The sequence below is a fragment of the Antechinus flavipes genome, chromosome X, assembly GCF_016432865.1.
Source record: "Antechinus flavipes isolate AdamAnt ecotype Samford, QLD, Australia chromosome X, AdamAnt_v2, whole genome shotgun sequence".
In the NCBI taxonomy this organism is placed as follows: Eukaryota; Metazoa; Chordata; class Mammalia; order Dasyuromorphia; family Dasyuridae; genus Antechinus; species Antechinus flavipes.
In genome coordinates, this window is record NC_067404.1 from 82528169 (window position 1) to 82555077 (window position 26909).

Consider the following 26909-nt stretch of genomic DNA (forward strand, 5'->3'; position numbering starts at 1 on the left):
GAAAAAAGAAAAGAGGGGAAGAGAGAGAGAGGGAGAGGGAGGAATAGAAAGAAAATAAAAGAGAGATGGAGAGGGAGAGAGAGAGGAAGAGATGGAGGAATAGAGGGAAAATGAAAGAGAGAGATGAAACGATGGAGTAAGAGAGGAGGAAGAGAGAGAGAGGGAAAGAGAAAGAAATATAGGGAGTGGGAGAGAGAGTGAAAGACAGAGGAAAAAATAGAGTGGAAGAGAGAAGAGAGAGGAAGAGAGAGAGTGGGAGAGGGAGAAAGAAAAGAGAGGGAGAGAGACAGAAAGAAAGAGAAGAAGAGAGGGAAAAAGAAATATAGAGAGTGGGAGAGAGAAAATGAAGAGAAAGAGGAAGAGAGAGAAAAAAGAGTAAAAAGAGAAAAAAGAGGGAGAAGAAGAGAGAAAAAGTGAGGAAGAGAGAAAAAGAGAGGGAGAAAGAGGAAGAGAGAAATAAAGAAAGTGTAAGAGAGAGAGTGTGTGTGTGTGTGTGTGTGGAGGGAAGGCGAGAGAAGAAGAGAGAGAAAACAGAAGAGAGAGAAAAAAGATATTCGAGGAAGGAGAGAGGGGTAGAGAGACATAAGAGAGACCGAGAGGAGAGTGAGAGACACAAAAAATGAGACACAGAGGGAGAGCGAGGAGGGAAGGAGAAAAACAGAGAGAGAGAGACACAGAGGGAGAGAGGGATAGAAAAAGGAAGTGAGACAAAGAGGAAGAGAGAGTGGAAAAGAGAAGAAGAGATACGGAGGAAGAAAAGAAGAGGACAGAGACAGAGAGAGGGAGGGAGGGAGGAAGGGGGGAAGAGAGAGTAAAAGAGGAAGAAAGAGAGGAAGAGAAAAAAGAAAAGAGAAAGAAAGGGAGCGAGAGAAATATAGAGAGTGGAAGAGAAAGGGAAGAAAAGATAGAAGAAAAAAGAAGAAGAGAGAGTGAAAGACAGACTGGAAGAGAGAGAAAAACATAGAGTGGAAGAGAGAGAGAGAGAAGAAGGAAGAGGGAAAAAAAGGAAGAAGAGAGAGAGGAAAAACTAGTAAAAAAAGAGAGAGAAAAAGAGATGAGAGAGAGGGAAAGATAGAGGAAGAGATAGAGAGGTACAAAAGAAAAGTAGAGGAAGACAGGAAGAGAGTGAGATGAGAGAAAGGAAGAGAGGGTGGGATTAAAAAATAAAGAGGAAGATAGAGGAAGAGAGAGAAAATGAAAGAGAGAGAGAGACATGAAGAGAGAGGAAGGAAAAGAGTGTAAAAGAGAGAGAAAAATATAGAATGGGAAAGACAGAGAGAAGGAGAGAGAAAAAAGAACAGAAGAGAGGGAAAGAGAGAGAGGAAGAGAGAGAAGAAGAGAGGGGGAAAAGAGAGGAAGATATATGGAGGAAGAGAAAAAGAGGACAGAGACAGAGAGGGAAGGAGGTGGGGAAGAGAGAGAAAAAGAGGAAGAAAGAGAGAGGAAGAGAGAAAAAGAAGAGAGGGAGGAAGAGAGAGGGGGAGAGAAAAAGAGAGGTAAAAAGGGAGAGAGAGAAATATAGAGTGGGAGAGAGAGAAAAAGAGTAGAAGAAGAGAGAAGAAGAGAGAGAAAAAGTGAGAGAAAAAGAGAAGGAGAGAGAGGAAAAGAGAGGAAGAGAGAAATATGGAAAGTGTAAAAGAGAGAGGAAAAGAGAGTATGTGTGAAGGAGGAAGGCGAGAGAAAGATGAAGAGAGAGAGAAGATAGTCAAAGAAGGAGAGAGGGGTAGAGAAACATGAGAGAGACAGAGAGGAGGGAGAGAGAGGGACACAGAGGGAGAGCAGGGAGGGAGGGAGAAGAGACAGAGAGAGAGAAGGATAGAAAAATTAAGAGGGACAAAGGGAAAGAGAGAAAAACAGCAAGAGAAGAAGAGAGAGGGGGAAAAGAGAGGAAGAGATACAGAGGACAGAGACAGAGAATTGAGAGAGGTAGGGTGGGGGAAGGAGGGAGGAGAGAGAAAAAAGGAAGAAAGGAAGAGAGAAAAAGAAGGGAGGGAGAAAGAAAGAGAGCGAGAGAAAAAAGAAGAGAGGAAGAAAGGGAGAGAGAGAAATATAGAGAGTGAAAGAGAGAGGAAAAGAGAAAAGAAAAAAGAGGAAGAGAAAGTGGAAGAGAGAGAAAAATATAGAGTGAAAGAGAGAGAGAGAAGACAGGAGAGAGAAAAAGAGGAAGAGGAGAGAGAGAAAAAGCTAGGATGAGAGAGAAAAAGAGAAGACAAGAGAGAGGGAAAGATAGAGGAGAGATAGAGAAAGAAAAAAAAGAGAGGAAGAGGAAGACAGGAAGAAAGTGAGATGAGAGGAAGGAAAAGAGAGAGGAAGAGAGGGCGGGATAAAAGAAAAGAAAGAGGAAGAAAGAGAGAGGGGGGGGGAAGAGAGAAAAAAAGAAGGAAGAAAGGGAAAGAAAAAAGAAAGGAAGAAAAAGAGAGGAAGAGAGAAATAATCAGGACGAGAGAGATGAAAGAGAAAGGAAGAGAGAGGGATAGAAATAATAAAGAGGAAGAAAAAGGGAGAGGAATACAGAGCATGGAAGAGAGGGAGGAAGAGAGAGAATGGAAGAGAGAGAAACGTAGAGTGGAAGAAAGAGAGAAGGAGAGAGAGAGGGAGAGGGAAAGAGGAAGAGAGAAAAAGAGAAGAATAGAGAGGAAAATATAGAGGGAGAGGGAGGGAGAAAAAGAGAGAAGAAGACAGAGAGGGGAAGAAAGAGAGGAATAGGAAAAAAGACAGCGAGGAAGAGAGGAAAAGAAAGCAAGAACAAGAGAGGAAGAGAGGGGAAAATAAAAGAAGAGAGGACGACAGAGAGGAGGAGAAGAAGAGAGGGGAAGAAAGAGAGGAATAGAAAAAAAGGCAAGAGAGGGAGGAAGAGAGAAAAAGGTAGAGAAGAAAGAGAGAGGGGAAGAAAGAGAGGAAGAGAGGAAAAGAGAGAGGAAGAGAGAGACTGGAAGAGACAGAGAAAAATATAGAGTAGAAGAGAGAGAGAGGGAAAGCTAGGAAGAGAGTGGAAAAGCCAGAAAGAAAGAGCGAGAGAGAGAAGACGACAGAGAGATAGAGGAAAAGAGAGATGGATAGAGAGAAAAAGAAAAGAAGACAGGAAGAGAGAAAGGAAAAGAGAGAGGAATAGAGAGAAAAAGAAAAGAAGACAGGAAGAGAAAAAGGAAAAGAGAGAGGAATAGAGAGAAAAAGAAAAGAAGACTGGAAGAGAGAAAGGAAAAGAGAGAGGAATAGAGAGAAAAAGAAAAGAAGACAGGAAGAGAGAAAGGAAAAGAGAGAGGAATAGAGAGAAAAAGAAAAGAAGACAGGAAGAGAGAGAAAGGAAAAGAGAGAGGAATAGAGAGAAAAAGAAAAGAAGACAGGAAGAGAGAAAGGAAAAGAGAGAGGAATAGAGAGAAAAAGAAAAGAAGACAGGAAGAGAGAAAGGAAAAGAGAGAGGAATAGAGAGAAAAAGAAAAGAAGACAGGAAGAGAGAAAGGAAAAGAGAGAGGAATAGAGAGAAAAAGAAAAGAAAAGAGAGAGGAAGAGAGAAAGGAAAAGAGAGAGGAATAGAGAGAAAAAGAAAAGAAGACTGGAAGAGAGAAAGGAAAAGAGAGAGGAATAGAGAGAAAAAGAAAAGAAGACAGGAAGAGAGAAAGGAAAAGAGAGAGGAATAGAGAGAAAAAGAAAAGAAGACAGGAAGAGAGAAAGGAAAAGAGAGAGGAATAGAGAGAAAAAGAAAAGAAGACTGGAAGAGAGAAAGGAAAAGAGAGAGGAATAGAGAGAAAAAGAAAAGAAGACAGGAAGAGAGAAAGGAAAAGAGAGAGAATAGAGAGAAAAAGAAAAGAAGACAGGAAGAGAGAAAGGAAAAGAGAGAGGAATAGAGAGAAAAAGAAAAGAAGACTGGAAGAGAGAAAGGAAAAGAGAGAGGAATAGAGAGAAAAAGAAAAGAAGACTGGAAGAGAGAAAGGAAAAGAGAGAGGAATAGAGAGAAAAAGAAAAGAAGACAGGAAGAGAGAAAGGAAAAGAGAGAGGAATAGAGAGAAAAAGAAAAGAAGACAGGAAGAGAGAAAGGAAAAGAGAGAGGAATAGAGAGAAAAAGAAAAGAAGACAGGAAGAGAGAAAGGAAAAGAGAGAGGAATAGAGAGAAAAAGAAAAGAAGACAGAAGAGAGAAAGGAAAAGAGAGAGGAATAGAGAGAAAAAGAAAAGAAGACAGGAAGAGAGAAAGGAAAAGAGAGAGGAATAGAGAGAAAAAGAAAAGAAGACAGGAAGAGAGAAAGGAAAAGAGAGAGGAATAGAGAGAAAAAGAAAAGAAGACAGGAAGAGAGAAAGGAAAGAGAGAGGAATAGAGAGAAAAAGAAAAGAAGACAGGAAGAGAGAAAGGAAAAGAGAGAGGAATAGAGAGAAAAAGAAAAGAAGACAGGAAGAGAAAGAAAAGGAAAAGAGACAGAGAAAAAGAGGGAAAGAGAGAGAGACAGAGAGAAATTTAGAGTGGAAGAGAGAGAAAGAAGGAGAGAGAGAGGAATAGAAAGAGAAAAAGAGAAGAGAAAAAAGAACAGAAGAGAGAGAGGAAAGAGAGAGGGAGAGAGGAAAGAGAAAGAAATATAGAGAGTGGGAGAGAGAATGTAAGAGTGAAAAAATAGAGTGGAAGAGAGAACAAGGAAGAGAGAAGAGAGAGGGAGAGAGAGAGTGGGAGAGAAAAGAAAGGAAGAGAGAAAAGAAAGAGAGGAAGAGAGAGGGAAAGACAGAAATATAGACTGGGAGAGAGACTGGAAGAGAGAGAAAAAAGAAGAGAGAGAGAGAAAAAGTTAGGAAGAGTAAAAGAGAAGGAGAGAGAGGAAAGAGAGGAAGATAGAAATATGGAAAGTGTAAGAGAGGAAGAGAGTGTGTGTGAAGTAGAGAAGGCGAGAGAAAAGGGAAGAGAGAGAGAGAAAAGATAGTCCAAGAAGGAGAGAGGGGTAGAGAGACATGAGAGAGACAGAGAGGAGAGTGAGAGAGAGACACAGAAAAAAAGACACAGAGGGAGAGTGGGGAGGGAGGGAGAAGAGACAGAGAAAGACACAGAGGGAGAAAAGGATAGGTAAAGGAAGAGAGACAAAGAGAAGAGAGAAAAATAGCGAGAGAGGAAGAGAGAGGGGGGAAAAGAGAGGAGATACAGAGGACAGAGACAGAGAGTTGAGGGAGGGAGGAAGAAAGGCGGGAAGAGAGAAAAAGAAGAGAGGGAGGAAGAGAGAGAGCAAGAGAAAAAAGAAAGGAAGAAAGGGAGAGAGAATATAGAGAGTGGAAGAGAGGGAGGAAAAGAGAAAAGAAAAAAGAGGAAGAGAAAATGGAAGAGAGAGAAAAATATAGAGTAGAAGAGAGAGAGAAGAAGGGAGAGAGAAAAAGAGGAAGAGGAGAGAAAGGAAAGGCTAGGAAGAGAGAGAAGAGAAGACAAGAGAGGGGGAAAGATAGAGGAAGAGACAGAGAAAGGAAAAAAGAGGAAGACAGGAAGAAAGCGAGATGAAAGAGAGGAAGAGAGGGCGGAATAAAAGAAAAGAAAGAGGAAGAAAGAGAGAGGGGGGAAGAGAGAAAAAGAGAGGAAGGAAGAGAGGGAAAGAAAAAAGAAAGGAAGAAAAGAGAGGAAGAGAGAGAGAAGAAGACAGAGAGGGGAAGAAAGAGGAATAGAAAAAAAGGCAAGAGAGAGAGAAGAAGAGAGAAAAAGAGAGGAAGGAAGAGAGGGAAAGAAAAAAGAAAGGAAGAAAAGAGAGGAAGAGAGAGAGAGAAAAATGTAGAGTGCAAGAAAGAGAGAAGGAGAGAGAGGGAGAGGGAAAGAGGAAGAAAGAGAAAGAGAATAAGAGAGAGAGGAAAAGATAGAGGAAGAGAGAGGGAGGGAGAAAAAGAGAGAAGAAGACAGAGAGGGGAAGAAAGAGGAATAGACAAAAAGACAGAGAGGAAGAGAGGAAAAGAAAGCGAGAACAAGAGAGGGAGAGAGAGGAGAAAAGAGAAGAGAGAGGAAAAGACAGAGGACGACACAGAGGGGGAGAAAAAGAGAGAGAAGACAGAGAGAGGGAAAGAAAGAGAGGAATAGAAAAAAAGGCAAGAGAGAGAAGAAGAGAGAAAAAGGTAAAGAAGAAAAGAGAGGGGGGAAGAGAGAGAAGGAGAGAGAAGAAAATGGAGAGGAAGAGAGAGACTGGAAGAGACAGAGAAAAATATAGAGTAGAAGAGAGAGAAGGAAAGCTAGGAAGAGAATGGAAAAGCCAGAAAGAAAGAGAGAGAGAGAAGACAGAGAGAGAGGTAGAGGAAAAGAGAGATGGATAGAGACAAAAAGAAAAGACAGGAAGAGAGAAAGGAAAAGAGAGAGGAATAGAGAGAAAAAGAAAAGACAGGAAGAGAGAGAGGAAAGAAGACAGAGGAAGAGACAGAAAAGGAAAGAGAGAGGGGGGAAGAGAGAAAAATACAGAGTGGAAGAGAGAGGAAGAAGGAGAAAAGAGAAGGAGAGGAATAGAGAGAGAAAAAGAGAAGAGAGAGAGAGGAAAAGACAGAGGAAGAGAGGGAGAGAGAGAGGAAGAGATAGAAAAAGAAAGAGAGGGGAAAAGAGAGAGCAAGAGAGAGGGAGGGAGAAAAAGAAATAGAGGAAGAGAGAGGGAGAGAGGGAAAGAGAAAAGAAATATAGGGAATGGGAGAGAGAGTGTAAGAGAAAAATAGAGTGGAAGAGAGAGCAAGGAAGAGAGAAGAGAGAGGAAGAGAGAATGGGAGAGAAAGAGAGGAAGAGAGGGAGAAAGGAAAAGAGAGGGAGGCAGGGAGACAAAAAGAGAGGAAGAGAGAGGAAAAGAGAGAAATATGGAAAGTGTAAGAGAGAGAGGAAGAGAGAGTGTGTGTGAAGGAGGGAAGGCGAGAGAAAGATGAAGAGAGAGAAAAGGGAAGAGAGAGAGAAAAGATAGTCAAAGAAGGAGAGGGATAGAGAGACATGAGAGCGACAGAGAGGAGAGTGAGAGAGAGACACAGAGGGAGAGCGGGGAGGGAGGGAGAAGAGACAGAGAGAGACACACACAGAGGAAGAGAAGGATAGAAAAAGGAAGAGAGACAGAGAAAGAAAAACAGCGAGAGAGGAAGAGAGAGGGAGAAAAGAGAGGAGATACAGAGGACAGAGACAGAGAATTGCGAGAGGGAGGGAGGGAGGAAGGGGGGGAAGAGAGAGAGAAAAAGAGGAAGAAAGAGGAAGAGAGAAAAAGAAGAGAGGGAGGAAGAGAGAGCAAGAGAAAAAAGAAAAGAGAGGGAGAAAGGAGAGGAAAATATAGAGAGTGGAAGAGAGGGAGGAAAAGAGAAAAAGAGGAAGAGAGGAAAAGAGAGGGAGAAAAGAGAGGAGATACAGAGGACAGAGACAGAGAGTTGAGAGATGGGAGGGAGGAAGAGGGGGAAGAGAGAGAGAAAAAGAGGAAGAAGAGAAAAAGAAGAGAAGGAGGAAGAGAGAGAGTGAGAGAAAAAAGAAAAGAGAGGGGAAAGAGAGAGAAAAATATAGAGTGGAAGAGAGGGAGGAAAAGAGAAAAGAAAAAAGAGGAAGAGAAAGTGGAAGGGAGAGAAAAATATAGAGTGGAAGAGAGAGAGAAGAAGGGAGAGAGAAAAAGAGGAATAGGAGAGAGAGAAAAAGAGAAGACAAGAGAGAGGGAAAGATAGAGGAAGAGACAGAGAAAGGAAAAAAGAGGAAGACAGGAAGAAAACGAGATGAGAGAAGGGAAGAGAGAGGGGGAAGAGAGGGTGGGATAAAAGAAAAGAAAGAGGAAGAGAGAGGGAGAGAGAAATACAGAGCGTGGAAGAGAGGGAGGAAGAGAGAGAATGGAAGAGAGAGAAAAATGTAGAGTGCAAGAAAGAGAGAAGGAGAGAGAGGGAGAGGGAAAGAGGAAGAAAGAGAGAAGAAGAGAGAGAGGAAAAGATAGAGGAAGAGAGAGGGAGGGAGAAAAAGAGAGAAGAAGACAGAGAGGGGAAGAAAGAGGAATAGAAAAAAAGACAAAGAGGAAGAGAGGAAAAGAAAGCGAGAACAAGAGAGGGAGAGAGAGGAGAAAAGACAGAGGACGACACAGAGGGGGAGAAAAAGAGAGAGAAGACAGAGAGAGGGAAAGAAAGAGAGGAATAGAAAAAAGGCAAGAGAGAGAGAAGAAAGAGAAAAAAGAGTAGAAGAGAGAAAAAAAAGAGAGGGAGGAAGAGAGAGAAGAAAATGGAGAGGAAGAGAGAGACTGGAAGAGACAGAGAAAAATATAGAGTAGAAGAGAGAGAGGGAAAGATAGAGGAAGAGAGAAAGGAAAAGAGAGAGAAAAAGAGAGAGAAGACAGAGAGGTAGAGGAAAAGAGAGATGGATAGAGAGAAAAAGAAAAGACAGGAAGAGAGAGGAAAAGAGAGAGGAATAGAGAGAAAAAGAAAAGAAGACAGGAAGAGAGAGAGAAAAAGAAGACAGAGGAAGAGACAGAAAAGGAAGAGAGAGGGGGGAAGAGAGAAAAATACAGAGAGGAAGAGAGAGAAAGAAGGAGACAGAGAAAGGAGAGGAATACAGAGAGAAAAAGAAAAGAGAGAGGGAAAGACAGAGGAAGAGAGAGAAAAAAGAGGAAGAGATAGAAAAAGAAAAGAGGGAGAGAGAGGAGAGAGAAGAGAGAGGGAGGGAGAAAAAGAAATAGAGGAAGAGAGAGTGAGAGAGGGAAAGAGAAAAAAATATAGGGAATGGGAGAGAGAGTGGAAGAGAAAAATAGAGTGGAAGAGAGAGCAAGGAAGAGAGAAGGGAGAGGAAGAGAGACAATGGGAGAGAAAGAGAGGGAGAAAGGAAAAGAGGAAGAGAGAGAAAGAGAGGGAGGCAGGGAGAGAGAAAGAGAGGAAGAGAGAGGGAAAAGAGAGAAATATAGAGTGGGAGAGAGAGTAGAAGAGAGAAAAAGAGGAAGAGAGAAAGAAGAAGAGAGAGAAAAAAGTGAGGAAGAGAGAAGAGAGAGGAGAGAGAGAGATTGGGAGAGAGAGAGAAGAGAGAGAGGAAGAGAGAAAAAGAGAGGGAGGAAGAGAGAAGAGAGAGAGGAAGAGAGAGGGAAAAGAGAGAGAAATATACAGTGGGAGAGAGAGTAGAAGAGAGAAATATGGAAAGTGTAAGAGAGAGAGGAAAAGAGAGTGTGTGTGAAGGAGGGAAGGCGAGAGAAAGATGAAGAGAGAGAAAAGGGAAGAGAGAGAGAGAAAAAATAGTCAAAGAAGGAGAGGGATAGAGAGACATGAGAGAGAGAGAGAGGAGAGTGAGAGAGAGACACAGAAAAAGAGACACAGAGGGAGAGCGGGGAGGGAAGGAGAAGAAAGAGAGAGAGAGACACACAGAGGAAGAGAAGGATAGAAAAAGGAAGAGAGACAGAGAAAGAAAAACAGCGAGAGAGGAAAGAGAGGGAGAAAAAGAGAGGAGATACAGAGGACAGAGACAGAGAATTGCGAGAGGGAGGGAGGGAGGAAGGGGCGGAAGAGAGAGAGAAAAAGAGGAAGAAAGAGGAAGAGAGAAAAAGAAGAGAGGGAGGAAGAGAGAGCAAGAGAAAAAAGAAAGAGGGAGAAAGGGAGAGGAAAATATAGAGAGTGGAAGAGAGGGAGAAAAAGAGAAAAAAGAGGAAGAGAAAGTGGAAGGGAGAGAAAAATATAGAGTGGAAGAGAGAGAGAGAAGAAGGGAGAGAGAAAAAGAGGAAGAGGAGAAAGGAAAAGCTAGGAAGAGAGAGGAAAAGAGAAGACAAGAGAGAGGCAATGATAGAGGAAGAGACAGAGAAAGGAAAAAAGAGAAGAAGAGGAAGACAGGAAGAAAACGAGATGAGAGAAGGGAAGAGAGAGGGGAAGAGAGGGTGGGATAAAAGAAAAGAAAGAGGAAGAGAGAGGGGGGAAGAGAGAAAAAAGAGAGGAAGGAAGAGAGGGAAAGAAAAAAGAAAGGAAGAAAGAGAGAGGAAGAGAGAAGAAATCGGGGAGAGAGATGAAAGAGAAAGGAAGAGAGAGGGAAAGAAATAATAAAGAAGAAGAAAGAGGGAGAGAGAAATACAGAGTATGGAAGAGAGGGAGGAAGAGAGAGGAAAACGTAGAGTGGAAGAAAGAGAGAAGAGAGAGGGAGAGGGAAAGAGGAAGAAGAGAGAGAAGAAGAGAGAGGAAAAGAGAGAATAGAGGAAGAGAGAGGGAGGGAGAAAAAGAGAGAAGAAGACAGAGGGGAAGAAAGAGGAATAGAAAAAAAGACAGAGAGGAAGAGAGGAAAAGAAAGCGAGAACAAGAGAGGGAGATAGAAAGAGAGGAAGAGAGAGGGGAAAAAAGAGAAGAAGAGGAAGACAGGAAGAGAGAGAGGAAGACAGAGAGGGGGAGAAAAAGAGAGAGAAGAAGACAGAGGGGAAGAAAGAGAGAATAGAAAAAAAGGCAAGAGAGAGAGAAGGAGAGGAATAGAGAGAGAAAAAGAGGAAGAGAGAAGAAAAAATGGAGAGGAAGAGAGAGACTGGAAGAGACAGAGAAAAATATAGAGTAGAAGAGAGAGAGAAGAGAGAGAGGGAAAGCTCGGAAGAGAGTGGAAAAGCCAGAAAGAAAGAGAGACAGAGAAGACAGAGAGAGAGAGGTAGAGGAAAAGAGAGATGGATAAAGAGAAAAAGAAAAGACAGGAAGAGAGAAAGGAAAAGAGAGAGGAATAGAGAGAAAAAGACAAGAAGACAAGAAGAGAGAGAGAAAAAGAAGACAGAGGAAGAGACAGAAAAGGAAAAGAGAGGGGGGAAAGAGAGGGGAAGAGAGAAAAATATAGAGAGTGGAAGAGAGAGAAGAAGAGAGAAAAAAGAGTGGAAGAGAGAGCAAGGAAGAGAGAAGGGAGAGGAAAAGAGAGAAAGAAGGAGAGAGAGAAAAAGAAAAGAAGACAGAGGGGAAGAAAGAGAGAGGAAAAGAGAGAGGGAGAGAGAGGAAGAGAGAGGAAGAGAGAGAAAAAGAAAAGACAGGGTAAGGAAGAGAGAGGGAGAAAGGGAGAGAGAGGAATAGAGAGAAAAAGAAAAGAGAGAGATGAAAGAGAAAGGAAGAGAGAGGAAAAGAGAAGAGAGAGAAAATGAAGAGAGAGGGAGGGAGAAGAGACAGAGAAAGAGAGAGGAAGGGAGAGGGAGAGAGAAAAAGAAAAAGAGGGAGAGAGGGAGAGAGGAAAAGAGAAAAATATAGGGAATGGGAGAGAGAGTAGAAGAGAGAAAAAGAGAAGAGAGAGAAAGAGAGAAATATAGAAAGTGGGGAGAGAGAGTGAAAGAGAAAAAAATAGAGTGGAAGAGAGAGGGAGAAAGGAAAAGAGAGAGGGAAAGAAAGAGAGAGAGGGAGAAAAAGAGAGGAAGGAAGAGAGGGAAAGAAAGAGAGAGAAGAGAGAGGAAGAGAGAGAGAAAAATATAGAGTGGAAGAGAGAGAGAAAGAAGAGAGAGAGGGAGAGAGGGAGAGAGAGGAAAAGCTAGAGAGAGAAAGAAGAGAGAGAGGAAAAGAGAGAAAAAGAAAAGAAGACAGGAAGAGAGAGAGAGAAAGAGAGAGGAATAGAGAGAAAGAGAAAAAGAAGACAGGAAGAGAGAAAAAGGAAAGAGACAGAGAAAGAGAGGGGAAGAGAGAGAAGAGAGAAAAATTTAGAGTGGAAGAGAGAGAAAGAAGGAGAGAGAGAAGGAGAGGAATATAAAGAGAAAAAGAGAAAAAGAAAAGAAGACAGAGGAAGAGAAGGAGAGAGGAAAGAGAGAGGGAGAGAGAGAGGAAGAGATAGAAAAAGAAAGAGAGGAATAGAGAGAGAAAAAGAGAGAGAGAGAGAAAAAGAAATAGAGGAAAAGAGAGGAAGAGAGGAAAGAGAAAGAAATATAGAGTGGGAGAGAGAGTAGAAGAGAGAAAAATATAGAGTGGAAGAGAGAGCAAGGAAGAGACAAGAGAGGGAGAGAGAGAAAGAGAGGGAGGCAGGGAGAGAGAAAGAGAGGGAGAGAGAGGGAAGAGAGAAATATAGAGTGGGAGAGAGAGTAGAAGAGAGAAAAAAGAGTAGAAGAGAGAGAAAAAAGTGAGGAAGAGAAAAAAGAGAAGGAGAGAGAGGAAAGAGGAAGAGAGAAATATGGAAAGTGTAAGAGAGAGAGGAAGAGAGAGTGTGTGTGAAGGAGGGAAGGCGAGAGAAAGATGAAGAGAGAGAGAGAAAAGATAGTCAAAGAAGGAGAGGGATAGAGAGACATGAGAGAGACAGAGAGGAGAGTGAGAGAGAGACACAGAAAAAGAGACACAGAGGGAGAGCAGGGAGGGAGGGAGAAGAGACAGAGAGAGAGACACAGAGGGAGAGAAGGATAGAAAAAGGAAGAGAGACAAAGAGAAAAGAAAGAAAAACAGCGAGAGAGGAAGAGAGAGGGAGAAAAAGAGAGGAGATACAGAGGACAGAGACAGAGAATTGCGAGAGGTAGGGAGGGAGGAAGGGGCGGAAGAGAGAGAGAGAAAAAGAGGAAGAGAAGAGGAAGAGAGAAAAAAGAAAGAGGGAGAAAAGAGAGAGAGAGAGAGAGAGAGAGAAAAAGAAAGAGAGGGAGAAAGGGAGAGGAAAATATAGAGAGTGGAAGAGAGGGAGAAAAAGAGAAAAAGAGGAAGAGAAAGTGGAAGGGAGAGAAAAATATAGAGTGGAAGAGAGAGAGAGAAGAAGGGAGAGAGAGAAAAAGAGGAAGAGGAGAGAGAGGAAAAGCTAGGAAGAGAGGAAAAGAGAAGACAAGAGAGAGGCAATGATAGAGGAAGAGACAGAGAAAGGAAAAAGAGAGAGAAGAAGACAGAGGAAGAGAGAAAAAAGAGAGAGAGAAGGAAGAGAGAGGGGAAGAGAGGGCAGGATAAAAGAAAAGAAAGAGGAAGAGAGGGGGGAAGAGAGAAAAAGAGAGGAAGGAAGAGAGGGAAAGAAAAGAAAGGAAGAAAAGAGAGGAAGAGAAGAAATCGGGGAGAGAGAGATGAAAGAGAAAGGAAGAGAGAGGGATAGAAATAATAAAGAGGAAGAAAGAGGGAGAGAGAAATACAGAGCGTGGAAGAGAGGGAGGAAGAGAGAGAAAAACGTAGAGTGGAAGAAAGAGAGAAGGAGAGAGAGAGGGAGAGGGAAAGAGGAAGAGAGAGAAAAGAAGAAGAAGAGAGAGGAAAAGATAGAGGAAGAGAGAGGGAGGGAGAAAAAAGAGAAGAAGACAGGGGAAGAAAGAGGAATAGTAAAAAAGACAGAGAGGAAGAGAGGAAAAGAAAGCGAGAACAAGAGAGGGAGAGAGAAAGAGAGGAAGAGAGAGGGGAAAAGAGAAGAAGAGAGAGGAAAAGACAGAGGAAGACAGAGAGGGGGAGAAAAAGAGAGAGAAGAAGACAGAGAGGGGAAGAAAGAGAGGAATAGAAAAAAAGGCAAGAGAGAGAGGAAGAGAGAAAAAGGTAGAGAAGAAAAGAGAGGGGGGAAGAGAGAGAAGAAAATGGAGAGGAAGAAAGAGACTGGAAGAGACAGAGAAAAATATAGAGTAGAAGAGAGAGAGGAAAAGCTAGGAAGAGAGTGGAAAGGCCAGAAAGAAAGAGAGAGAGAGAAGACAGAGAGAGAGGTAGAGGAAAAGAGAGATGGATAGAGAGAAAAAGAAAAGACAGGAAGAGAGAAAGGAAAAGAGAGAGGAATAGAGAGAAAAAGACAAGAAGACAAGAAGAGAGAGAAAAGAAGACAGAGGAAGAGACAGAAAAGGAAAGGGGGAAGAGAGAGGAAGAGAGAAAAATATAGAGTGGACGAGAGAGAAAAGAAGGAGAAAAGAGAAGGGAGAGGAATAGAGAGAAAAAAGAGGAAGAGGAGAAAGGAAAAGAGAGAGAGAGAGAGAAAGAGAGAGGAAAAGAAGGGAGAGAGCCAGATAGAGGAAGACAGAGAAAAAGAAAAGACAGGGTAAGGAAGAGAGAGGGAGAAAGGGAGAGAGAGGAAAGAGAAAAAAGAGAGAGAGAAGAGAGAGGGAGAGAAAAATATAGAGTGGGAGAGAGAGTGGAAGAGAGAGGAAGGAAGAGAAAAAGAAAAGAGAGGAGGGAGAGAAGGAGAGACAAAAAGAGAGAGAAGGGAGAGGGAGAGAGAAAGAAAAAAGAGGGAAAGAGGGAGAGAGGGAAAGAGAAATATAGGGAGTAGGAGAGAGTGGAAGAGAGAGAAAAAAGAGAAGAGAAAAAAGAGAGAGAAAAATAGAGTGGAAGAGAGAGAGTGAAAGAGAAAAAAATAGAGTGGAAGAGAGAGGGAGAAAGGAAAAGAGAGGGGAAAAAGAAGAGAGGAGGAAGAGAGAGAGACGGAGAGAGGAAAATAGAGAGGAAGAGAGAGAGTGGAAGAGAGAGAGGGAGAGCTAGGAAAAGAGAGGGGAAAAAGAGAAAAAGAGAGAGGAAGAGAGAGAGACGGAGAGAGGAAAATAGAGAGGAGAGAGAGAGGGAGAGCTAGGAAGAGAGAGGAAAAGATAGAGGAAGAGAGAGAAAAGAAGGAGACAGAGAAAGAAAAGAGAGAGAAGAGAGAGAAAAAGAAAAGAAGACAGAAGAGAGAGAGAGAGGAATAGAGAGAAAAAGAAAAGACAGGAAGAGAGAGAAAAAGGAAAAGAGACAGAGAAAGAGAGGGGAAGAGAGAGGAAGAGAGAAAAATTTAGAGTGGAAGAGAGAGAAGGAGAGGAATACAGAGAGAAAAAAAAAGAGAGAGGGAAAGACAGAGGAAGAGAGAGAAAAAGAGGAAGAGATAGAAAAAGAAAAGAGAGGGGAAGAGAGAGCAAGAGAGAGGGAGGGAGAAAAAGAAATAGAGGAAGAGAGAGTGAGAGAGGGAAAGAGAAAAAATATAGGGAATGGGAGAGAGAGTAGAAGAGAGAAAAATATAGAGTGGAAGAGAGAGCAAGGAAGAGAGAAGGGAGAGGAAAAGAGAGAATGGGAGAGAAAGAGAGGGAGAAAGGAAAAGAGGGAGAGAGAGAAAGAGAGGGAGGCAGGGAGAGAGAAAGAGGAAGAGAGAGTGAAAGAAAGAAATATAGAGTGGGAGAGAGAGTAGAAGAGAGAAAAAAGAGTAGAAGAGAGAGAGAAGAAGAGAGAGAAAAAAGTGAGGAAGAGAAAAAGAGAAGAAGAGAGAGGAAAGAGAGGAAGAGAGAAATATGGAAAGTGTAAGAGAGAGAGGAAGAGAGAGTGTGTGTGAAGGAGGGAAGGCGAGAGAAAGATGAAGAGAGAGAAAAAAGATTGTCGAAGAAGGAAAGAGGGGTAGAGAGACATGAGAGAGACAGCGGAGAGTGAGAGAGGGGCACAGATAAAGAGACACAGAGGGAGACTGGGCAGGGAGGGAGAAGAGACAGAGAGAGAAGACAGAGGAAGAGAGAAAAGGAAGAGAGACAGAGAAAGAGAGGAAGAGAGAGGGAAAGAGAGAGGAAGAGATAAAAAGGAAGAGAAAAAGAGGACAGGGACAGAGAGGGAGAGAGGGAGGGAGGAAGAGAGAGGAAGAGAGAGAAAGAGGAAGAAAGAAGAGAAAAAGAGAGAGGGAGGAGAGAAAAAGAAAGAGAGGAAGAAAGAGAGAGAAGAAAATGGAGAGGAAGAAAGAGGAAGAAAGAGGAATAGAAAAAAAGACAAAAAAATAGAGAGGAAGAGAGAAGAAGAGAGAGGAAAAGATAGAGGAAGAGAGAGAGGGAGAGAAAAAGAGAGAGAAGACAGAGAGAGGGGAAGAAAGAGAAGAATAGAAAAAAGACAAGAAAGGAAGAGAGAAAAGGAAGAAAGAATAAGAGAGAGGGAGAGGGAAAAAGAGGAAGAGAGGCAGAAAAGAGAAGAAGAGAGAGAGGAAAAGATAGAAGATGAGAGAGAGGTAGAAAAAGAGAAGAAGACAGAGAAAGGAAAAGAGAGAGGAAGAGAGAAAAAAGAGGAAGAGGGAAGAGAGAGAGAAGGAGAGAGAGTGGAAGAGACAGAGAAAAATAGAGGAAGAGAGAGTGAGAGAGGAAAGAGAAAAATATAGGGAATGGGAGAGAGAGTAGAAGAGAAAAATAGAGTGGAAGAGAGAGCAAGGAAGAGAGAAGGGAGAGAAAAGAGAGAATGGGAGAGAAAGAGAGGGAGAAAGGAAAAGAGGAGAGAGAGAAAGAGAGGGAGGCAGGGAGAGAGAAAGAGGAAGAGAGAGTGAAAGAAAGAAATATAGAGTGGGAGAGAGAGTAGAAGAGAGAAAAAAGAGTAGAAGAGAGAGAGAAGAAGAGAGAGAAAAAAGTGAGGAAGAGAAAAAGAGAAGGAGAGAGAGGAAAGAGAGAAATATGGAAAGTGTAAGAGAGAGAGGAAAAGAGAGAGTGTGTGTGAAGGAGGGAAGGCGAGAGAAAGATGAAGAGAGAGAAAAGGGAAGAGAGAGAGAAAAAGAAGAGAGAGAAAAAAGAAAGAGAGGAAGAGAGAGCAAGAGAGAGGGAGAGAGAGGAGAGTGAGAGAGAGACACACACAGAGGAAGAGAGAGAAAGAGAGGGAGAGAGAGAGAGGAGAGTGAGAGAGAGACACACACAGAGGAAGAGACAGAGACACACACAGAGGAAGAGAGAAGAAGAGAGAAAAAGAGAGAGAAGACAGAGAGAGGAAGAGAGAAAAAGAGAGAGAAGAAGAGAGAGGGAGAAAAGAGAGAGATACAGAGGACAGAGACAGAGAATTGCGAGAGGGAGGGAGGGAGGAAGGGGCGGAAGAGAGAGAGAAAAAAGAGGAAGAGAAAGTGGAAGGGAGAGAAAAATATAGAGTAGAAGAGAGAGAGAAGAGAGAGGAAGAGAGAGAAAAAGAAAAGAGAGAGAAAAGGGAAGAGACAGAGAAAAATATAGAGTAGAAGAGAGAGAGAAGAGAGAGGAGAAAAGAGAGAGAAAAAAGAGGAAGAGAAAGTGGAAGGGAGAGAAAAATATAGAGTGGAAGAGAGAGAGAGAAGAAGGGAGAGAGAAAAAGAGAGAGAAGAAGGGAGAGAGAAAAAAGAGGAAGAGAGAAGAAGAGAGAAAAAAGAGTAGAAGAGAGAGAAAGAGAGGAAAGAGAAAAAAGAAAAGAGAGAGAGAGAAGAAGAGAGAGGAAGAGAGAAAAAGAGAGAAGAAGAGAGAAGAAGACAGAGAGGGAAAGACAGAGGAAGAGAGAGGAAGAGAGAGGGGGAAGAGAGATGAAGAGAGAAAAATATAGAGTGGAAGAGAGAGAAAAGAGAGAATGGGAGAGAAAGAGAGGAAAAAGAAAAGAAGAGAGAGGGAAAGATAGAGGAAGAGAGAGAGAGCAGAGAGGAAAAAGAAAAGAAGAGAGAGGAAAAGATAGAGGAAGAGGAGAGAGAGAGCAGAGAGGGAAAAAGAAAAGAAGAGAGAGAGAAAAGATAGAGGAAGAGGAGAGAGAGAGCAGAGAGGAAAAAGAAAAGAAGAGAGAGGGAAGAGAGAGGAAGAGGGAAGAGAGAGCAGAGAGGGAAAAAGAAAAGAAGAGAGAGGGAAAGATAGAGGAAGAGGAGAGAGAGAGCAGAGAGGGAAAAAGAAAAGAAGAGAGGGGAAAGATAGAGGAAGAGGAGAGAGAAAGAGCAGAGAGGGAAAAAGAAAAGAAGAGAGAGGGAAAGATAGAGGAAGAGGAGAGAGAAAGAGCAGAGAGGGAAAAAGAAAAGAAGAGAGAGGAAAAGATAGAGGAAGAGGAGAGAGAAAGAGCAGAGAGGGAAAAAGAAAAGAAGAGAGAGGGAAAGATAGAGGAAGAGGAGAGAGAAAGAGCAGAGAGGGAAAAAGAAAAGAAGAGAGAGGGAAAGATAGAGGAAGAGGAGAGAGAGAGCAGAGAGGGAAAAAGAAAAGAAGAGAGAGGGAAAGATAGAGGAAGAGGAGAGAGAGAGCAGAGAGGAAAAAGAAAAGAAGAGAGAGGGAAAGATAGAGGAAGAGGAGAGAGAAAGAGCAGAGAGGAAAAAGAAAAGAAGAGAGAGGGAAAGATAAGGAAGAGGAGAGAGAAAGAGCAGAGAGGGAAAAAGAAAAGAAGAGAGAGGGAAAGATAGAGGAAGAGGAGAGAGAAAGAGCAGAGAGGAAAAAGAAAAGAAGAGAGAGGGAAAGATAGAGGAAGAGGAGAGAGAAAGAGCAGAGAGGGAAAAAGAAAAGAAGAGAGAGGGAAAGATAGAGAAGAGGAGAGAGAGAGCAGAGAGGGAAAAAGAAAAGAAGAGAGAGGGAAAGATAGAGGAAGAGGAGAGAGAAGAGCAGAGGGAAAAAGAAAAGAAGAGAGAGGGAAAGATAGAGGAAGAGGAGAGAGAAAGAGCAGAGAGGGAAAAAGAAAAGAAAGAGAGGGAAAGATAGAGGAAGAGGAGAGAGAAAGAGCAGAGAGGGAAAAAAGAAGAAGAGAGAGGGAAAGATAGAGGAAGAGGAGAGAGAAAGAGCAGAGAGGGAAAAAGAAAAGAAGAGAGAGGGAAAGATAGAGGAAGAGGAGAGAGAAAGAGCAGAGGGAAAAGAAAAGAAGAGAGAGGGAAAGATAGAGGAAGAGGAGAGAGAAAGAGCAGAGAGGAAAAAGAAAAGAAGAGAGAGGGAAAGATAGAGGAAGAGGAGAGAGAAAGAGCAGAGAGGGAAAAAGAAAAGAAGAGAGAGGGAAAGATAGAGGAAGAGGAGAGAGAAAGAGCAGAGAGGGAAAAGAAAAGAAGAGAGAGGGAAAGATAGAGGAAGAGGAGAGAGAAAGAGCAGAGAGGGAAAAAGAAAAGAAGAGAGAGGGAAAGAGCAGAGAGGGAAAAAGAAAAGAAGAGAGAGGGAAAGATAGAGGAAGAGGAGAGAGAAAGAGCAGAGAGGGAAAAAGAAAAGAAGAGAGAGGGAAAGATAGAGGAAGAGGAGAGAGAAAGAGCAGAGAGGGAAAAAGAAAAGAAGAGAGAGGGAAAGATAGAGGAAGAGGAGAGAGAGAGCAGAGAGGGAAAAAGAAAAGAAGAGAGAGGGAAAGATAGAGGAAGAGGAGAGAGAAAGAGCAGAGAGGGAAAAAGAAAAGAAGAGAGAGGGAAAGATAGAGGAAGAGGAGAGAGAAAGAGCAGAGAGGGAAAAGAAAAGAAAGAGAGGGAAAGATAGAGGAAGAGGAGAGAGAAAGAGCAGAGAGGGAAAAAGAAAAGAAGAGAGAGGGAAAGATAGAGGAAGAGGAGAGAGAAAGAGCAGAGAGGGAAAAGAAAAGAAGAGAGAGGGAAAGATAGAGGAAGAGGAGAGAGAGAGCAGAGAGGAAAAAGAAAAGAAGAGAGAGGGAAAGATAGAGGAAGAGGAGAGAGAGAGCAGAGAGGGAAAAAGAAAAGGAGAGAGGGAAAGATAGAGGAAGAGGAGAGAGAGAGCAGAGAGGGAAAAAGAAAAAAGAGAGAGGGAAAGATAGAGGAAGAGGAGAGAGAAAGAGCAGAGAGGGAAAAAGAAAAGAAGAGAGAGGGAAGAGAGAAAGAGCAGAGAGGGAAAAAGAAAAGAAGAAGAGAGAGGGAAGAGAGAGAGAGAGCAGAGAGGGAAAAAGAAAAGAAGAGAGAGGGAAGAGAGAGAGAGCAGAGAGGGAAAAAGAAAAGAAGAGAGAGGGAAGAGAGAAAGAGCAAGAGGGAAAAAGAAAAGAAGAGAGAGGGAAGAGAGAGAGAGCAGAGAGGGAAAAAGAAAAGAAGAGAGAGGGAAAGAGAGAAAGAGCAGAGAGGGAAAAAGAAAAGAAGAGAGAGGGAAAGAGAGAGAGAGCAGAGAGGGAAAAAGAAAAGAAGAGAGAGGGAAAGAGAGAGAGAGCAGAGAGGGAAAAAGAAAAGAAGAGAGAGGGAAAGAGAGAAAGAGCAGAGAGGGAAAAAGAAAAGAAGAGAGAGGGAAAGAGAGAGAGAGCAGAGAGGGAAAAAGAAAAGAAGAGAGAGGGAAAGATAGAGGAAGAGGGAGAGAGAAAGGGCAGAGAGGGAAAAAAAAAGAAGAGAGAGGGAAAGATAGATGAAGAGGGAGAGAGAAAGGGCAGAGAGGGGAAAAAGAAAAGAAGAGAGAGGGAAAGATAGAGGAAGAGGGAGAGAGAAAGGGCAGAGAGGGAAAAAGAAAAGAAGAGAGAGGGAAAGATAGAGGAAGAGGGAGAGAGAGAGCAGAGAGGGAAAAAGAAAAGAAGAGAGAGGGAAAGAGAGAGAGAGCAGAGAGGGAAAAAGAAAAGAAGAGAGAGGGAAAGAGAGAAAGAGCAGAGAGGGAAAAAGAAAAGAAAGAGAGGGAAAGAGAGAGAGAGCAGAGAGGGAAAAAGAAAAGAAGAGAGAGGAAAGATAGAGGAAGAGGGAGAGAGAAAGGGCAGAGAGGGAAAAAGAAAAGAAGAGAGAGGGAAAGATAGATGAAGAGGGAGAGAGAAAGGGCAGAGAGGGAAAAAGAAAAGAAGAGAGAGGGAAAGATAGAGGAAGAGGGAGAGAGAAAGGGCAGAGAGGGAAAAAGAAAAGAAGAGAGAGGAAAGATAGAGGAAGAGGGAGAGAGAGAGCAGAGAGGGAAAAAAAAAGAAGAGAGAGGGAAAGATAGAGGAAGAGGGAGAGAGAGAGCAGAGAGGGAAAAAGAAAAGAAGAGAGAGGGAAAGATAGAGGAAGAGGGAGAGAGAAAGAGCAGAGAGGGAAAAAGAAAAGAAGAGAGAGGGAAGATAGAGGAAGAGGGAGAGAGAAAGGGCAGAGAGGGAAAAAGAAAAGAAGAGAGAGGGAAAGATAGAGAAGAGGGAGAGAGAGCAGAGAGGGAAAAAGAAAAGAAGAGAGAGGGAAAGATAGAGGAAGAGGGAGAGAGAAAGAGCAGAGAGGGAAAAAGAAAAGAAGAGAGAGGAAAGATAGAGGAAGAGGGAGAGAGAAAGAGCAGAGAGGGAAAAAGAAAAGAGAGAGAGGAAAGATAGAGGAAGAGGGAGAGAGAAAGAGCAAGAGGGAAAAAGAAAAGGAGAGGGAAAGATAGAGGAAGAGGGAGAAAGAAAGAGCAGAGAGGGAAAAAGAAAAGAAGAGAGGGAAAGATAGAGAAAGAGGGAGAGAGAGAGCAGAGAGGGAAAAAGAAAAGAAGAGAGAGGGAAAGATAGAGAAAGAGGGAGAGAGAGAGCAGAGAGGGAAAAAGAAAAGAAGAGAGAGGGAAAGATAGAGGAAGAGGGAGAGAGAGAGCAGAGAGGGAAAAAGAAAAGAAGAGAGAGGGAAAGATAGAGGAAGAGGGAGAGAGAGCAGAGAGGGAAAAAGAAAAGAAGAGAGAGGGAAAGATAGAGGAAGAGGGAGAGAGAGAGCAGAGAGGGAAAAAGAAAAGAAGAGAGAGGGAAAGATAGAGGAAGAGAGAGAGAGAAAGAGAGAGAGCAGAGAGGGAAAAAGAAAAGAAGAGAGAGGGAAAGATAGAGGAAGAGAGAGAGAGAGCAGAGAGGGAAAAAGAAAAGAAGAGAGAGGAAAAGATAGAGGAAGAGAGAGAGGAGAGCAGAGAGGGAAAAAGAAAAGAAGAGAGAGGGAAAGATAGAGGAAGGAGAGAGAGCAGAGAGGGAAAAAGAAAAGAAGAGAGAGGGAAAGATAGAGGAAGAGGGAGAGAGAGAGAACAGAGAGGAAAAAGAAAAGAGAGAGGGAAAGATAGAGGAAGAGAGAGAGAGAGAGCAGAGAGGGAAAAAGAAAAGAAGAGAGAGGGAAAGATAGAGGAAGAGGGAGAGAGAGCAGAGAGGAAAAAGAAAAGAAGAGAAAGGGAAATAGAGAAGAGGGAGAGAGAGAGAACAGAGAGGGAAAAAGAAAAGAGAGAGGGAAAGATAGAGGAAGAAGAGAGAGAGCAGAGAGGGAAAAAGAAAAGAAGAGAGAGGGAAAGATAGAGGAAGAGGGAGAGAGAGCAGAGAGGGAAAAAGAAAAGAGAGAGGGAAAGATAGAGGAAGAGGGAGAGAGAAAGAACAGAGAGGGAAAAAGAAAAGAAGAGAGAGGGAAAGATAGAGAAGAGGGAGAGAGAGAGAGCAGAGAGGGAAAAAGAAAAGAAGAGAGAGGGAAAGATAGAGGAAGAGGGGGAGAGAGAGAGCAAGAGGGGAAAAGAAAAGAAGAGAGAGGGAAAGATAGAGGAAGAGGGAGAGAGAGAGAACAGAGAGGGGAAAAGAAAAGATGAGAGAGGGAAAGATAGAGGGAGAGAGAGAGAGCAGAGAGGGAAAAAGAAAAGAAGAGAGAGGGAAAGATAGAGGAAGAGGGAGAGAGAGAGAGCAGAGAGGGAAAAAGAAAAGAAGAGAGAGGGAAAGATAGAGGAAGAGAGAGAGAGAGAGCAGAGAGGGAAAAAGAAAAGAAGAGAGAGGGAAAGATAGAGGAAGAGGGAGAGGGAGAGAGAGAGCAGAGAGGGAAAAAGAAAAGAAGAGAGAGGGAAAGATAGAGGAAGAGAGAGAGAGAGAGCAGAGAGGGAAAAAGAAAAGAAGAGAGAGGGAAAGATAGAGGAAGAGAGAGAGAGAAAGAGCAGAGAGGGAAAAAGAAAAGAAGAGAGAGGGAAAGATAGAGGAAGAGGGAGAGAGAGCAAGAGGGGAAAAAGAAAAGAAGAAGAGGGAAAGATAGAGGAAGAGGGAGAGAGAGAGCAGAGAGGGAAAAAGAAAAGAAGAGAGAGGGAAAGATAGAGGAAGAGGGAAAGAGAGAGCAGAGAGGGAAAAAGAAAAGAAGAGAGAGGGAAAGATAGAGGAAGAGGGAGAGAGAAGGAGCAGAGAGGAAAAGAGAAGAAGAGAGAGGGAATGGTAGAGGAAGAGGGAGAGAGAAGGAGCAGAGAGGGAAAAAGAAAAGAAGAGAGAGGGAAAGATAGAGGAAGAGGGAGAGAGAGCAGAGAGAGAAAAAGAAAGAGAGAGGAAAGATAGAGGAAGAGGGAGAGAAAAAGAGAGAGGAAGAGAGACTGAGCGAGGAAAAGAAATAGAGGAAGAGAGAGGGAGAGAGAGAGCAGAGAGGGAAAGATAGAGGAAGAGGGAGAGAAAAAGAGAGGAAGAGAGACTGAGAGAGGAAAAGAAATAGAGGAAGAGAGAGGAGAGAGAGAGCAGAGAGGGAAAAAGAAAAGAAGAGAGAGGGAAAGATAGAGGAAGAGGAGAGAAAAGAGAGAGAGAGGAAGAGAGACTGAGAGAGGAAAAGAAATAGAGGAAGAGAGAGCGAGAGAGGGAAAGAGAAAGAAATATAGGGAGTGGAAGAGAGTGGAAGACAGTGAGAAAAATAGAGTGGAAGAGAGAAGAGAGAGAGGAAGAGAGAGAATGGAGAGAGGAAGAAAGGAAAAGAGAGGGAGAGAGAAAAAGACAAAGAAAGGGAGGAAGAGAGAGAGGAGAGAGACAGAAAGAAAGAGAGGAACCGAGAGGGAAAGAGAAATATAGAGTGGAGAGAGAGTGGAAGAGAGAAAAAGAGGGAGAGGAAGGGAGAGAAAAAGAGAGGTAGACAGGAAGAGAGAAATATAGAAAGTGTAAGAGAGAGAGGAAGAGAGAAAAAAGATAGTTGAAGAATGGGGGAAGAGAAAGAGAAAAAGAGAAAAGAAAGAGAGAGGAAGAGAAAAAAGGAAAGGGAGAGAAAAAAGAAAAGAGAAGAACAAAGGGAGAGAAAAATAGAGAGTGGAAGGGAGAGAAAAATAGAGAGTGGAGGAGAGAGGGAAATAGAGAGAAGAAAAATGAGGAGAGAGAATTAAAGAGTGGAAGGAGGGTAGAAAGATATGAAGAGACAGAAGAGTGACACAGAAGAAGAGTGGGGAAAGAGGGAGAAGAGACACAGAGAGAGGTGTGGGGAAAGGATTGAAAAAGAAGAGAGACAAAGAAAAAGAGAAAAAGAGCGAGAGAGGAAGAGAGAGGGAAAAAGAGAGGAACAGATACAGAGGACAGAGACAGAGAGTGGAGAGAGGGAGGGAGGAAGGAAGGGAGAGTGGGGAAGAGAAAGAGAAAGAGAGAAGGGAGAGGAAGAGAAAAAAGGAGAGAGAGAGGGAGAGAAAAAAGAAAAGAGAAGAACAAAGGGAGAGAAAAATATAGAGAGTGGAAGAGAGAGGGAGGAATAGAGAGAAGAAAAACGAGGAAGAGAGAATTAAAGAAAGAGTGGAAGAGAGAAAAATATAGAGTAGAAGAGAGAGAGAAGAAGGGAGAGGGAAAAAGAGGAAGAGGTGAGAGAGGAAAAGCTAGGAAGAGAGAGAAAAAGAGAAGATGAGAGAGAAAAAGGAAGAGACAGAGAGGGGAAAAAGAGAAGAAGAGGAAGACAGAAAGCGTGATGAGAGAAAGGAAGAGAGAGAAGAAGAGAGAGTGGTATAAAAAAATAAAGAAGAAGAAAGAGAAATAAAAATGAAAGAAAGAGAGAGACAGGGGAAGAGAGAGTAGAAGAGAGAGAAAAATATAGAATGGGAAAGAGAGAAAGAGAAGGAGAGAGAAAAAAGAACAGGAGAGAGGAAAGATAGAGAAGAAGAGAGGGAAGAAGAGAGGAAGAGAAAAGAAAGAGAGGAAGAAAGGGAGGAGAGAAATAGAGAGTGGAAGAGAGAGGGAGGAAAAGAGACAAGAAAAAAGAGAAGAAGAGAGAGTGGAAGAGAGAGAAAAATATAGAGTGGAGAGAGAGAGAGAAGGGAGACGGAAAAAGAGGAAGAGGAAAGAGAGGAAAAGCTAAGAAAAAAAGAAAAAGAGAAGATGAGAGAGAGGGAAAGATAGAGGAAAAAGAAAAGAGAAAAAGAAAAGGAGAAAAGAGAAATACAGGAAGAGAGTGAGATGAGAAAAGGAAGAGAGAGAAGAAGAGAGAGTGGGATAGAAAAAATAAAGAGGAAGAAAGAGAGAGAGGAAGAGAGAAAAAAGAGAAGAAGGAAGAGAGGGAGAGAAAAAAGAAAGGAAAAAAAAGGAAGATTGGAAATCAGGAAGAGAGAGATGAAAGAGAAATGAAGAGAGAGGGATAGAAAAAATAAAGAGGAAGAAAGGGGAAGAGAAAATAAAGAGTGTGGAAGTGAGAGGGAGCAAGATAGAGAAAAGAAGAGAGAGAAAAATGTAGAATGGAGAAGAGAGAAAGAGGAGAGAGGGAAAGAGGAAGAGAGAGGGGAAAAAGAGAAAAAGAGAGAGAGGAAAAGATAGATGAAGAGCAAGAGAGGGAGAAAAAGAGAGAGAAGAAGACAGAGAGAGGGAAGAAAGAGAGGAATAGAAAAAAGACAAGAGAGAGAAGAAGAGAGAAAAAGGAAGAGAGAGAAGAGAGAAAAAGGAAGAGAGACAAGAAGGGAGAAAAAGAGAGAGAGGAAAATAGAAAGAGATAGAGTGGAAGAGACAGAAAAATATAGAATGGAAGAGAGAGAGAAGAAGAGAGAGAGGGAGAGTTAGGAAGAGAGAAAAAAGCTAGAAAGAGAGAGAGAAAGATAGAGTAAAAGAGGAATAAAGAGAAAAAGAAAAGACAGGAAGAGAGGAATAGAGAGAAAGAAAAGAAGACAGGAAGAGAGAGAAAAGAGAGAGGGGGTGAAGAGAGAGAAAGAGAAAAATATAGAGTGGAAGAGAGAAAGAAGGAGAGAGAGAAAGGAGAGGAATAGAGAGGAAAAAGCACAGAAGAGAGAGAGGGAAAGATAGAGGAAGAGAGAGAAAAAGAGGAAGAAAGAGGGGGAGAGAGAAAGGAAGAGAGAGAAAAAGAAAAGAGAGGGGAATAGAGAGAAAATGAAAAGAGAGAGATGAAGAGAGGGAATAAGAGGGGGAAGAGAGAGTGGAATAGAGGGAAAAAGAAAAGAGAGAGAATAAAAGAGAGAGGAAGAGAGATGGAGAGAGAAAAAGAAATGGAGGAGAGAGAGGGAAAGAAAAAGAAACCTAGGGAGTGGGAGAGAATGGAAGAGAGAGAAAAAATAGAGTGGAAGAGAGAGTGAAAAAGACAGAAGAAAGAGGAAGATAGAGAGTGGGAGAGAGAGAGAGGGAGAAAGGAAAAAAGAGGAGAGAGGAAAAGAGAAAGAGGGAGAGCTAGGAAGAAAGAGGAAAGCGAGAAAGAAGATGAGAGAGAGGAATGGAGAGAAAAAGAAAAGACAGGAAGAGAGAGAAAGGAAGAGAGAGGAATAGAAAGAAAGAGAAAAGAAGACAGGAAGAGAGAGAAAAGAGAAGAGAGGCAGAGAGAAAAATTTAGAATGGAAGAGAGAAAATGAAGGAGAGAGAGAACGGAGAGGAATAGAGAGAGAATAAGAGAAGAGAGAAAAAGAATAGAAGAAAGAGGGAAACATAGAGGAAGAGAGAGAGAAAAAGGGGAAGAGAGAGGGGAGAAAGTGAGGAAAAGAGATGGAAAGAAAAAAGAAATAAGAAGAAGAGAGAGAGGAGAGAGAAAGAGAAAGAAATATAGGGAGTGGGAGAGAGAGTGAAAGACAACGGAAAAAAATAGAGTGGAAGAGAGAGCAAGGAAGAGAGAAGAGAGAGGGAGAGGGAGAGACAAAGAAAGAGAGGAAGAGAGAGGGAAAGAGGAGAGAGAGGGAGAGAGAGGAAAAGAGAGGGAAAGAAAAAAGAAATAGAAGAAGAGAGAGGGAGAGAGGGAAAGAGAAAGAAATATAGGGAGTGGGAGAGAGAGTGGAAGAGAGAAAAAATAGAGTGGAAGAGAGAGCAAGGAAGAGAGAAGAGGGAGAGAGAGAGACAAAGAAAGAGAGGAAGAGAGAGGGAAAGAGAGAAATATAGACTGGGAGAGAGAATGGAAGAGAGAGAAAAAGAGGGAGAGGAAGAGAGAGAAAAAGTGAGAAAGAAAAAGACAAGGAGAGAGAGAAAAAGAGAGGAAGAGAGAAATACGGAAAGTGTAAGAGAGAGAGGAAGAGAGAGTGTGTGTGAAGGAAGGAAGGCGAGAGAAAAAAGATAGTCGAAGAAGGAGAGAGGGGTGGAGAAACATGAGAGAGACAGAGAGGAGAGTGAGAGACACAACAAAAGGGATACAGAGGGAGAGCAGGGAGGGAGGAGAAGAGACACAGAGAGAGAGAAGGATAGAAAAAGGAAGAGAGACAAAGAAAGAGAGAAAAACAGCGAGAGAGGAAGAGAGAGGGGAAAAGAGAGGAAGAGATACAGAGGACAGAGACAGAATTGAGAGAGGGAGGGAGGGAGGAAGGGGGGGAAGAGAGAGAGGAAAAAAGGAAGAAAGAGAGGAAGAGAGAAAAAGAGAGGGAGGAAGAGAGAGAGTGAGAGAAAAAAGAGAGAGGAAGAAAGGGATAGAGAAATATAAAGTATGGAAGAGAGAGAG

The 26909-nt window shown here is 42.7% G+C and overlaps 1 long non-coding RNA gene across 3 annotated transcripts; it reads left to right on the forward strand.

Annotated features, from left to right (window-relative positions):
• Window positions 1-5768: 5768 nt before the first annotated feature.
• LOC127542678 (uncharacterized) lies at window positions 5769-10640 on the forward strand. Of its 3 annotated transcripts, none has more exons than XR_007948781.1 (2): window positions 5769-6235; window positions 10530-10640. It is a non-coding gene; the product is annotated as an uncharacterized LOC127542678 (long non-coding RNA). The 3 variants fall into 3 exon arrangements; XR_007948779.1 differs by lacking the exon at window positions 10530-10640 and adding an exon at window positions 8273-8681; XR_007948780.1 differs by lacking the exon at window positions 10530-10640 and adding an exon at window positions 8277-8681.
• Window positions 10641-26909: the final 16269 nt, after the last annotated feature.